Source organism: Mastigoproctus giganteus, chromosome 1 (assembly GCF_048544385.1).
Source record: "Mastigoproctus giganteus isolate SK-2022 chromosome 1, ASM4854438v1, whole genome shotgun sequence".
NCBI classification, from domain to species: domain Eukaryota; kingdom Metazoa; phylum Arthropoda; class Arachnida; order Uropygi; family Thelyphonidae; genus Mastigoproctus; species Mastigoproctus giganteus.
Window position 1 is genome coordinate 236,444,025 of NC_143575.1, and position 11,775 is coordinate 236,455,799.

Here is an 11,775-nt window from a genome sequence, read left to right on the forward strand (position 1 = left end):
ATGTGGCCGTAAATCCACACCACACTGTCCCTTTTGGAGAATGCAACGGGACATCTTGGATAACTCGAGGGTTTTCTGTTGCCCAAATGCGACAGTTGTGCGTATTCACTTGTCCATTTAAGCAGAAGTGGGCTTCATCACTCCAAAGGATGTTCCATGGTCAAGTAATATCCACTGTCTTCGCGCCAGAAACTGAAGTGCGTATGTGGAACGAATATCTGCATCATCATACTTTAGCTGCTTTGGCATGTGTATCTTGTAAGGACAGTACCGCAACATCTGATGCAATACTAGCCTTACAGTGGAATACGGCATGTCCACTTCACGAGAAACAGTGAATGTGGCACGACAGCCATAGTCACATCTTGTACAAGAGAGAGGAGTCCACTCGTTTTCGACCTCTATCCCGGTTGAACACCAAGATGTCCTGTCGCTTAAAATTTCGCAATCTTTTTTTTTTTTTTTTTTTGGCTGATGCTGCATAAGCTCATACACTTGCTTTCTTGCATCACATGCGACTACTACTACTAATAGCGCCTTTTTCTGCAACGTTGTTAGCATTGTTGCCATAGTGCAGGCAAACATCTACTGTATGATTTTGACGAGACTACTTTGCTTTTATATAGTACAGTAGAGCTGATTAGTGGCGCTGTGGCAATAACTTACGATTATGGAAAATAACTTACGTTATTTGCATAATCGTAAGATAGTTACGCGCGCCATACAGTGACAAATTTTGTAACTATTTTTGTTTTTTTCCAATAAATGGTGAGAGCATTCTTTATTTTACCTGTTGTCAAAATTTCTCTTCAGTACGAGCCTTATAACTCACTCCAAAAGCCCTCTACATAGGGATACTTTAATTTTAACAAACTTGTACTTATGATAATCGGTCAATAATTACAATTTTAAGGGATGATGCACTTTCTTTGAACACCAGTATATTTGTAGTATGTTCTAAAGCAGGGCTACCCAAACTTTTTCGGACTACCGCCCCCTTTTAGAGCATATATTTCATCAGCGCCTCCCCCCCATAAAGTCAGTCAAAAATGATACATTGAAAATTAAAATTGAATAAAAAACTGTTTAAAATTTAAACATTTATTTTATAAACAAAAATATAATTGTACAACAGTATCTAAAAGTACTTGATTTATTAATATAAAAATAATTAATGTGCAGGATGGGTCTGATGCCACGATTAATTTTACACATCTGGCTCAATATTAGTAAGCAGCCTTCTTAAATCGCCCCGTTCCACTATTTGTAGTCGGTTTCGTCAAAAGGTCCATAACGGCACTATATCCACGTTGAACTAAATAGGACGGTGGAAACGCAATTAGGAACTTTTTCACAACGGTCCATAATCCAGGATAAAGATTTGTAATTTGTAGCTACAACCAGAAACGATGGTACCCGTTCTTAAATTTGATCTCAAACTGTTCTTTGGTTTTTAATTCAATCAATTCTTCTTGTATTTGCATAACTGTTTCCTCAACACTTGAAAATTGGTCTAAAACCCAATCCGGAATCTTCATGGCGAGAATATCTTCAAATCGTTCGGAAAAATCCTTATGTGATGCTTCCAAATGACGACGGTAGACTTGAATGTCATCATCATGTATTTCTGTAATTTCCTTGAGTGCTGAAAGACTCGGAAACTGGTAAAAATTCTCCACTTCCCAAGTTGCGTTTGAACAGAACATGCTTTGAAACAAATGCAGATGTTAACGGCCTTCGTTTTAATCAAATTCAGTTCATCTCCTTGCAGCTGCAAATACATTTCATTAAACTTGAAATATAAATCTGACATATAAGCTATGTCACTTTTAAACTTTTCCAAGTTGTCTTGTAGGGAAGCATCTTTCTTTTCAAAGAATTCTAAAACTGTCTCAAAAAGACTATAAAAGCGATTTAGACAGGCGCCCTTCGACAACCAGTGTTTAGTCCTGTTGAGTCTGCTCAATTCATATGGTTGTGACGCGTGTTTTCGGGCCATGTTACATCGAATGCGAGAAGCGCCATTTCGAAACCTCCTACACATAAAGTCGTATGCTTGAAAAGCTGATTTCACAGTAAGGTTGTGTGAAGTTTAATGCTAAGCTTTTTGTTTCAAAATAAATTTATGTTAATAGAATTCTTTAAATCAGAAAAATGGAAAATATTTGAACTTCAAACAGCTCTACTGTAAAACCAGCTTTTCAGACATAACTTTATGCGTATGAGGTATCGATTTGTATTCTTTACCCCTTTTCTTCCAACGCCCCCTACCTTCCAGCGCCGCTTTGAGTTTTCTAGCTCCCCCAAGGGGACGGTAGCTCCCACTTTCGGAATCAATGTTCTAAAGTATACATTCATCGTTTCTGTAAAGAATATCTTGGACAACACATAAGGGGACATAAATTTAAATTAAAAAAGGATGGTTGAAAGATAAATATGTGAACATTTGCTTTCAGTCAAGTAGTGATTGATTATTAAAACTTCCATCTGGCGTTGTGGAAGTAGGTTTTTAAATAAATAAACTTAACGAAGGATTTAATTCCTTAAACAAACCTTAAGAAAGGATTGACAAATTATTAAGGTGATGAGATTTTTTTGTTGATGCTGTATAAGCTTGCTTCCTTTTACCATTTGTCGCTACTAATCATCAATACCGACAAGATATCACGTATGTGCGTGGGCGTCCGTATAACAGCTTCTAATTTCTGCTTTAAACCGGGTATGTACATTTACAAATACTGGCAAATTTTCAAAAGGTTATTCTGAAACACGTTGACACTTGTTACACGCCTACTTGTGGGCCGGCTGACCACAGAATCTTAAGTTGCTCTTCCCACAGCTATAACTGGGAGATTATCTTCAGACGCTCAAAAAGAATATAATAAAAAAAGCAAACGGGAAGAATAGTCAGGTGTAACAGAGGTTAACGACCAGCGTTATAATATGAGGTGAGTGGCTTCAGATGGAAAATATCTTGTCGGATACTGAAACAATAGGGAACACGTTCTCGTGATCGTTATAATCCGACCGGTATTGTAGCACATACCAGATTGTCCCTCTGTAAATCACAGTACCATTAACCTGTTGGGTCACTTTATTTAAGATTTAAATTCCGAGCATAGTGGATATTGTTCTTATATAGAAACGTCAATTAGAATTGCAGATGATTAGAAAATGAATAATCACCAGTAACATAAGTGCTACTTGCTAATTAGCTTGGGCCTTAAAGTTTAGTTACGTGACATATTACCCTGGCAAATGAGAGATGCATTGCCTTACTTGCTCTAGCAGCAAGCGCTAGAACTATTAGATAGCGCGTGTTTGTTCTATCTTTTGATTGATAATAATTTCTAACCTTTGGTATTTCACACAGACGATTCTGGTAAATGCGTAGTATTTTGTTACAATAAATTATATACGTATATAGACATAAATAATAATTGTTTGGTTATATTAATTTTTCTTGTACTTAGAAAATATTTTTGTTATTCATAATATTCTAACGAAATCGTGAAATAAAATAAACTGAAGAAATTTCACTGAATAAATAAAGAAAACTGAAGAATTACGAAACTGAAGTTTATATGAGGCTGCAATTGTCAGAATTGCTTTTGAGTTTAAAAGAATTGTTAACAGAATCTTCATCGTTTCAAGCAAAATAACGGTGAACGGTTAGTATAGCTCGAACAAAAATAATGTACAGTTTCACCCTATTAACTATTCAATAATAATAATTATTATATTTAGCCATATGGTGCAAGGAAAGCCTGAAAATTTTTCTGCACCAGCCAAAAAAAAAAAAAAAATCTGAGTTACCCTGAGAGACACAGAGAGAAGAATAAGAGTCAGAAGTAGAAGAGAATCACCAAGAAAGAAGAATGATGATATCCAACTCAGGACCCTGGGTGTGCCAAGCCCATACTCACCAGATGTGAGCCCCTATATTTATTATACCTCGGAGACCTAGATAGGAATTGTATTTGACCAATCCTAATACCGATTAAAACAATATAATTAATATAATTTATATATGAGGCTTGAAAGTGTTTGAGGTTCAGGATTCTGACTGTGTGAACTAGTACAGAGAATAATTGGTTAGTGGGGTGGGGTAGGGACTCGGCTTACAATAAAGCCTCTAGTATCGTGAACAAAAATATATTTATATTATATTATAGCTATTTATTTTTATTTATTAGGATAGTTTTATTTTATTTTAGTTTTTATATTTATATACTCGTTTGATTCTTGTATAGTTTTAGAAGTTTTTTTTTTTTTTTTTTTTAAATGTTAGACAATGTTAAATGAGGTGCACTTGTCAGATAATTTTCCAGAATGTCACAAAAATATGTTTAAAAATAGATCAATGAAGTTATTTATATGCATATGTTATTTATAAAAAAATTAATCAATATGAAAAAAAGGACCAATATGAAACACAACATAATTAAAAATAATAATGAATTAAATAAAAAGAATAAAAATAATCAACAATAATAAAAAAAGAATAAAATAGATAAAATATAATGAAAGATATAAACGATATATTTTTTATATATAAATGATATATAAAAAAGAATAAAAGGTATTTAAAACATATGTATATTTAAATTATGACATTGCAGATTATTAAATTGCTTATTTTGATGATAGGAGTACATCAGTTTTTTTATCATTTAAATTTGTTGGATATTACTTAAAATGCACATTATAAATAATATTTTTACTATTAAGGCATGGACTTTTCATGTTAATAAAAATAAAGATAAATGGGGGGTGGGGGGAGAAGTTTCGGTGATCTTTCGATAGGGTCTAAATATTCTAACTACGCCACTGCTTATGATATTGAAATTCTGTTGAAAATCTTAGTCACGATTATTTTTCTTTAATTTGCTTTTCCGTTGTTTTTGACTCTTCTACTTCTTTTCCTCTCCCCATTTCTTGAGTAATTTCTGCTGTTATCACAGAATGAAAATAGAAGAGCTGAAAGCTGGCTAACTTTGATAATGTCATAAGTTGATAGCTAACTCATATTTCCATTTCGTAACATTTTCATCAAAGCAATTGCTAATCTGTTTACACGGGTAATTGCACAGCTGTTGATGAACACAGCTGATGCTTTTTATCTCATGTTTCAGTGGATTTGAAGGTCCTACGACCTAAAAGTGTTTCGTTCGGATTCCTCTAGCAGCTACCCCAGTGTCATCTGGTGTAAAGTTTGTTAAGTATAATATAAAATTGCTAATAAGTATTATGATAGATCCGTTATATTGGAAATGAATAGGATATTTGTTTACAGTGAAGAATAATAGATGGGGCTACAGAATGGATATCGTTTAATAGACACAGAAAGGAGGAAGGAAGTGCGGTAGCCAGAGATAAATTTGGACAGACAAGCTAAGGAAATATGCTTGCAAATGGAAATTTCTCAGATACAAATTTTTCTAAAGTTAGGTTGGGCTGTTTGGAATGAGGCACTGGGCCAGCATATATCTTGTCTGAAATTGCGTATATTCTTTTACGGTTATGTTTGAGGGATGAAAAATTTGCTCTTTCTGTTTAGTCCATACTACACTCTGCCAAAACCGATTATCTCAGCCATGTTACCAAATAAAATAAATAAATAATACGACATGAATTAAACGTATTCGATGTGGACAGAACGTCCACTATCAATGCCTGCCCCGAATGCAGTTGAAATACTATGAGAGAAACCTTTTCAACAATGTCAGATGAGGGTGAAGCGATCAAGCGCTAGGCATACCTTTCTTGGCTTTAATTATACAATCTTAGAATGAAGGTATAATTTTAAGTAGGACTACTACTTTGAATTTTCCATTTATATTACTTTAAGCATACACATAGCTTGTTTATTAGTGATTAGGACCAACAAGAGTCTCGGGCTTGGGATTATTAATTATGAAAGACCTAAAGTCACACTTTATAGTTTGATTTCACTGCTGTTAGCGGTTATGAAGGTCCTGTCCTAATATCATCCTAATCTGTGTATTTGAATGAACTAGTTATTAGTTTTAAGGTTCATCAGCATTCAAGATATTGTGTCTATAAGCGTACGAATTCAACCAATCTGCATATTGTGCGATCCTAAGCAGGAATAACTCACGAAGAAAAATCGTATTTTCTCCAAGATCGCTAATAAACTACAGCCCGATTGAACAGGTCTTTAATAATTCCTCCTGTTTCCAACGGGACTAGAACCCAGGCGTCTCCAAAAGAGTGACAACCGCCGAAACCACTATACTGTTAAGAAGGATTTCAATAAACAGAACGAAATGATTTCAGCAGCATACCCGATATCACATAAATCAGATTGGGGGATGCAATTCACTTCACTTCTTATTCTTTATGAAGTCAGAAGATCAGCCTAGTTAGTGGATGATTTAGAGAAAAGTGCTTAGGGAAAACTCGTTGCAAATGGCAGGCCTGTTGGGATGAAGAAGAGTAGGTGTACCAGAAATTTGGCGACGAAATAATTCTTGTTACCATCTTCACAAAGTTATTCTTCGTTCACATACACCGATTAGTCAAAACATTATGACCAGTGAGTCATTATGCAAATCGAAGCAACTGCAGGTGAACTATGGTGTGTGCGCGGGTCAGGACACGGTATAAAAAACACCTGATACTAAGCTCCGTTAATCAGTATTACTCTTGTTCTTCAGATGGGAAAGGCAGCGGATTTAAGCGAGTTTGACAAAGGCCAAATTGTAATGGCCAGACGACTGGGTCAGACCATATCCGAAACTGCACGGCTGGTGGGATGCTCAAGGTCAGCCGTGGTTAGTACCTACCGAAAGTGGTCTGAGGAATGGTTCAAGGTGAGCGAAGGCTCTCCCGGATGGTACATGGCAACGAAATAATTGAAGCGATTGTGGTGCAACTCACCGGTAATTGGAATGCTGGTACGGGAGTAATGTGTCACAACACACAGTACATCGAACCCTGCTGAGTTCGAGCCCGTGCCCACCAAATACGGAGGATGCGGAAAGGTCAGGGAATGACCACCGCATATCCCCGGAGTGATATGGCCTTAGTTGCTAATGCTCCTACAAACCAAACAATAAACAAACAACAAACCCTGCTGAAAATGGGGATGTGTAGCCACAGGCCACTCCGAGTGCCCATGCTAACCACGGTTCACCGGCGACAGCGCCTACAATGGACACGCGAGCATCGAAACGGGACCTTGAGTGATTTGAAAAGGTTGTTTGGTCTGATGAATCATGTTTCCTGTTGCACCATGTGGACGACCAGGTACGTGTGTGTCGTTTACCTGGGAAACTGATGGCGCCTGGATGCACTGTGGGACGAACACAAGCCGGTGGCGATGGTGTCATGCTTTGGGCGATGTTCTGGTGGGATATCCTGGATCCAGTCATCCATGTGTCGGGCACTCTGACGTCTACCACAACCTACCTAAACATCATCTGGCTTGCCAGATGTGGTATGACAACATGGCACTCTCCTTTGCAGACCTCCCTTGTTCTGCAAACTGTTTTCTTTCCTGGCAGTGGGTGGGCTCCCAATGCCAGGGGTGATTCCCACTTATCCTCCTCACCTCTTTGCTCAGCTGGAGGATACCTTCTTTCCCATCACTTACCATTTCTCCTCCTTGTTCCCACTTTGATTCCATTTCTCGTACTATCTTCCCCATTCAATCTCACCATTTTTTTATTTATTATAATTTTTTAAAATTTTATTTATTTATTTTATTATTATTATTTTTTTTTTATTTTTCATTTTTTTCGTTCTCCGTCAGAAGCCCCTGACGGAGAGCAACCAGAGTACTGTGGAAGTCTGGCTCACCTCCTAATGGTGGTGGCGGGCAACGTGGAGTCCCACTAGAAGCCCTGCGGCTAAGAAGCCAGAACATTACAACAGAACCCAACACAAAACTCTTCACACTACACTTTTTCTGGCTTTTACAGAGTTCTATATATATCACAAGAGTATTGATGGCGCAGATGTGGGAAACCGCAGGTGGCGCCTTACCCAAACACTATGCCACTATGCCTACCTAAACATCATTGCTGACCAGGTACACCCTTTCATGGCAACGGTCTTCACCTCTGGCGGTACCGTCTTTCAGCAGGATAATGTGCCATGCCACACCGCCCGGATTGTTCAAGACTGGTTCGCGGAACATGAGGTAGACTTCCAGGTACTGCCCTGGCCTCCAAATTCTCCAGATATCAATCCCAACGAGCATCTGTGGTTTGTCTTGGAACAGCAACTCCGATCTGCGAAGTCTTAACCACGGACTTTACAGGAGTTAAAGCATCTGCTGGTCACGTGTTGGTTACAGATACCACAAGACACATTTAGAAATCTTGTAGCGTCCATGCCTCGCCAGGTACGAGCTGTTTTGGTGAACCAACATCAGATTAGGTAGGTGGTCATAATGTTTTGGCTCATCAGTGTATATAAAGAAACAGCTTTTTGAAGTCGTGTGCATTTTCAAATTCTGCAATTGTTACAGCAAGTATGAAATAAAGTTTATAGTTAGACCACAAGAGAAGCTGGAATTCTCATGCTGTGATCAGTTTATCGTTGTAGGCTTAGTTGAGCCACCCAATTCGAATGCAAAGCTGATTGAAGAGTGTACATGCGTGAATGTATACATTTCCAGAGACTAGGACCTTGTCAAACGAGGAAGTATTATTTGTGGTTTCATCCCAGTGCGGAGTTTGATTACACGAATATACACTGCTCGAGAAAATATTTTTCTTGAATGTTTTATTGTGAACAGTATTGCCGATGGTGAATATTTGATATAATAGGCATCCTGGAATGCAAAATTCCTAATATTCAATAGAAATCTATCTACACCATACAGAGCCGCACATGACGCAAATTATTCATGCCTATAAAAACACAGGTTGCGATCACATTACTTTATTCCTGTTTTTTGGTTTACTCAGTGGGACAGCGACATCTCCAGTACTCAGGATGGCAAGTCATCGTCATTTAGATAATTCTTTTGAGATGGCGGGCCGTTGGACGATTTGAAGCCGGGAAGTGGCAGACGGAATCAAATTATTATATTAGTGCCACCCATAATTTATTACACATACCTGTATATATATTATTATTGCACAGTAGCACAGTGGTATCGTCACTGTCCTCCCCAAAATGCCCTGGTTCGAATCCTGTTGATGACGCGAGGAACTTTAGTGGATTTTTTTTCACTCCGTGGCTGAGTTAGTCGGTCTCAGGCGTAGATTGCAAGTTTTTTCCCCCTAGAAACTGGGATTTTTTCGTCCAGCCAACAGGCAAATCGACCAGAGAACACAAGCAATTTACTGACAAAATAAATATGGGTAGATGTAATCATTTACAGGGGACCCTAATATCATAATTTGGTTTCATAATTTGTATATACACTGTGCTGCCACCTACCTAGTAGCGTGTTGAGCCTCATTATCCTTCAAAACAGTCTGAATTCGTCTAGGCATGGATTGAATAAGATGCTGAAAACGTTGTGCAGGAATGGAGTACTATGCAGACATGAGTGTGTCATGCACTTCCTTGAGATTCGACGGAGGTGTCGGCTTGCACGAACAGCCCTTTCCAGCTCATTCCAAAGATGTTCAATAGGATTGAGATCCGCGGACTGAGCGGGCCACTGCAGCAAAGAAAAGTCATTGTCATGTTCCTGGAACCATTCCATAGTGATTCGGGCTTTGTGCACCGGCGCATTATCCTGCTGGAAGTAACCATCTGACTGAGGATAAACTGTCAACATGAACGGATGCACTTGGTCAGCAACGATGTTTAGGTAAGATATGGCATTCAGACGTGAATCTATGGATATCAATGGACCCAACGTGTGCCAAGAAAACATTCCCCACACCATAACACTGCCTCCACCACGTTGCACAGTAGTCGTCAGACGTGACAGGTCCATGGATTCATGTTGTTTTTGCCAAATTCTGAGCCTTCCATCAACATGATGCACCAGGAACTTCGACTCGTCAGACCAAGCAACTGTTTTCCAATCCTCGATAGTCCAGTGCTGGTGTTGCTGTGCCCACAGGAGGCGTGCTCTCTTGTTCTTCATTGATAACAAAGGTACGCAATGTGGCCGTCGGCTGTTGTAGCCCATTCGCGACAAAGTGCGACTAGTGGTCCATTGCGATATTTTGTTCTGCGCACCAACGTTGTATTCTGACGTGATGTGCGACATTTTGGCCCGTCTGTTTGCTTGCACACATCTGATGGTTTGGGTTGAAATCTATGTCTTTGTTGTGCAAAGCATCCGAATAGCTGGGTTGCGTTCAGGCATGGATTACGACGGGCAAGGGGGCAATGAGAGAGAGAGAGAGAGAGAGAGAGAAAGAGAGAGAGAGAGAGAGAGAGAGAGAGAGAGAGGATTTGCCTCGACTTTCCTAACGGTCTGGATTTCTTGGAACCGATTCCCCACAACCTGCTAATGAGACTGTATGACACACCAAGCCATGCCACAACTTAGCATTGTGTCTAATTTTCCCTGCAGTCTCTAATATTTCTATACTCGGTAGACTCGGAAAAATCCGTTCAGATGATATTTCTGGATGTTCAACTACGATAATCAACAAGTGCATTGTCCGTTACAGCTGTGATTCACAAATGAGACACTATATACTGAATTCTTTAGTCTAGCATCTGCATGTCAGTCCGTGATCGAGTTCATTGCAGCTACAGTAGATAACGAACTGTAGATGGTCATTTGGAACGATTCCTTTAATTATTTTTACCATTATGCGGATGCATGCCAGAATAATTGTAATAGTGTTTATACAGGAGCAAAGAAAATATTTACTTAGGTTTATACAAACGGTTTATTTTTATTTGCATAGTCATTTGTTTCTCCCAACATTTACTGGCATTCTAAGAGTTTAGCACAGGTATGATACGCCAATTCATGGATTATGGTTGAAGAATGGTTTCTTCCCCATTTCGGTAAGCTTACTTATGATTCACTAACACCATCATTATTCATTAACATTACGTAAGGGAAGTTGGATCATTCATATAAAATTATGGTTTTATTCTCTTTTCCAATGCTAAACTGGATATGGCATTGCTTGTGAAAAGGATAATGTATGGAATTCTTGATAAAGGTACTGGTTGAAGTAAAGTACACTTTTTCTGCATTATTTAAGAATTTAGTTTATTTAAATGTAACGACAGGGTATCCTCCATGGCAAAATAGTGATTTTACTACTTCTCACTCATTTGGAGACAGTGAGACAGATCTAGTCAAATCCTGTCGTCGACTCGAGCCCAGCTAGAGGAAGAGGGGAGGGGAGGGGGGTGATTAGAAGATCTACAGTATCCATGCCCAAACATTCTTCAAGGAATCCGGCCGAGACTTTAAATTTACATTTTTCTAGAAACGTAATTCATTTTTAATAATCATTACAAAATTAAAATAATAAAAATATTTATTTTATCTTATTGATATGTTGTACGTAATAATTTACTTGTTGCTTTCCCTCACATCTACATGTGGACTTGCAAACTCAAGGGAAGTCCCGTTATGCCCTTTGCACACGAGTCCCTTTTAGCATACGACAATCTGCATCGACAATCGGAATTTGTCTCCTTAATTAAGTAAATTTAATTTATTTTAATTAAGGAGACAAATTCTTATGAAAGCAAACGGAGTGGGGTTTCTACTCTGGAGTATTTTTCCAGCCCATCCAATGTTGAAAATCTACCCGCGAATATATAAATCATCCTCAAAAACAGTATCAGGAACGCCATTGTTTTCAT

At 38.4% G+C, this 11,775-nt stretch overlaps 1 pseudogene; it reads right to left on the reverse strand.

Moving 5' to 3' along the window:
* Nucleotides 1-1,207: 1,207 nt before the first annotated feature.
* Nucleotides 1,208-1,999, reverse strand: LOC150091665 (protein ZBED8-like; annotated as a pseudogene).
* Nucleotides 2,000-11,775: the final 9,776 nt, after the last annotated feature.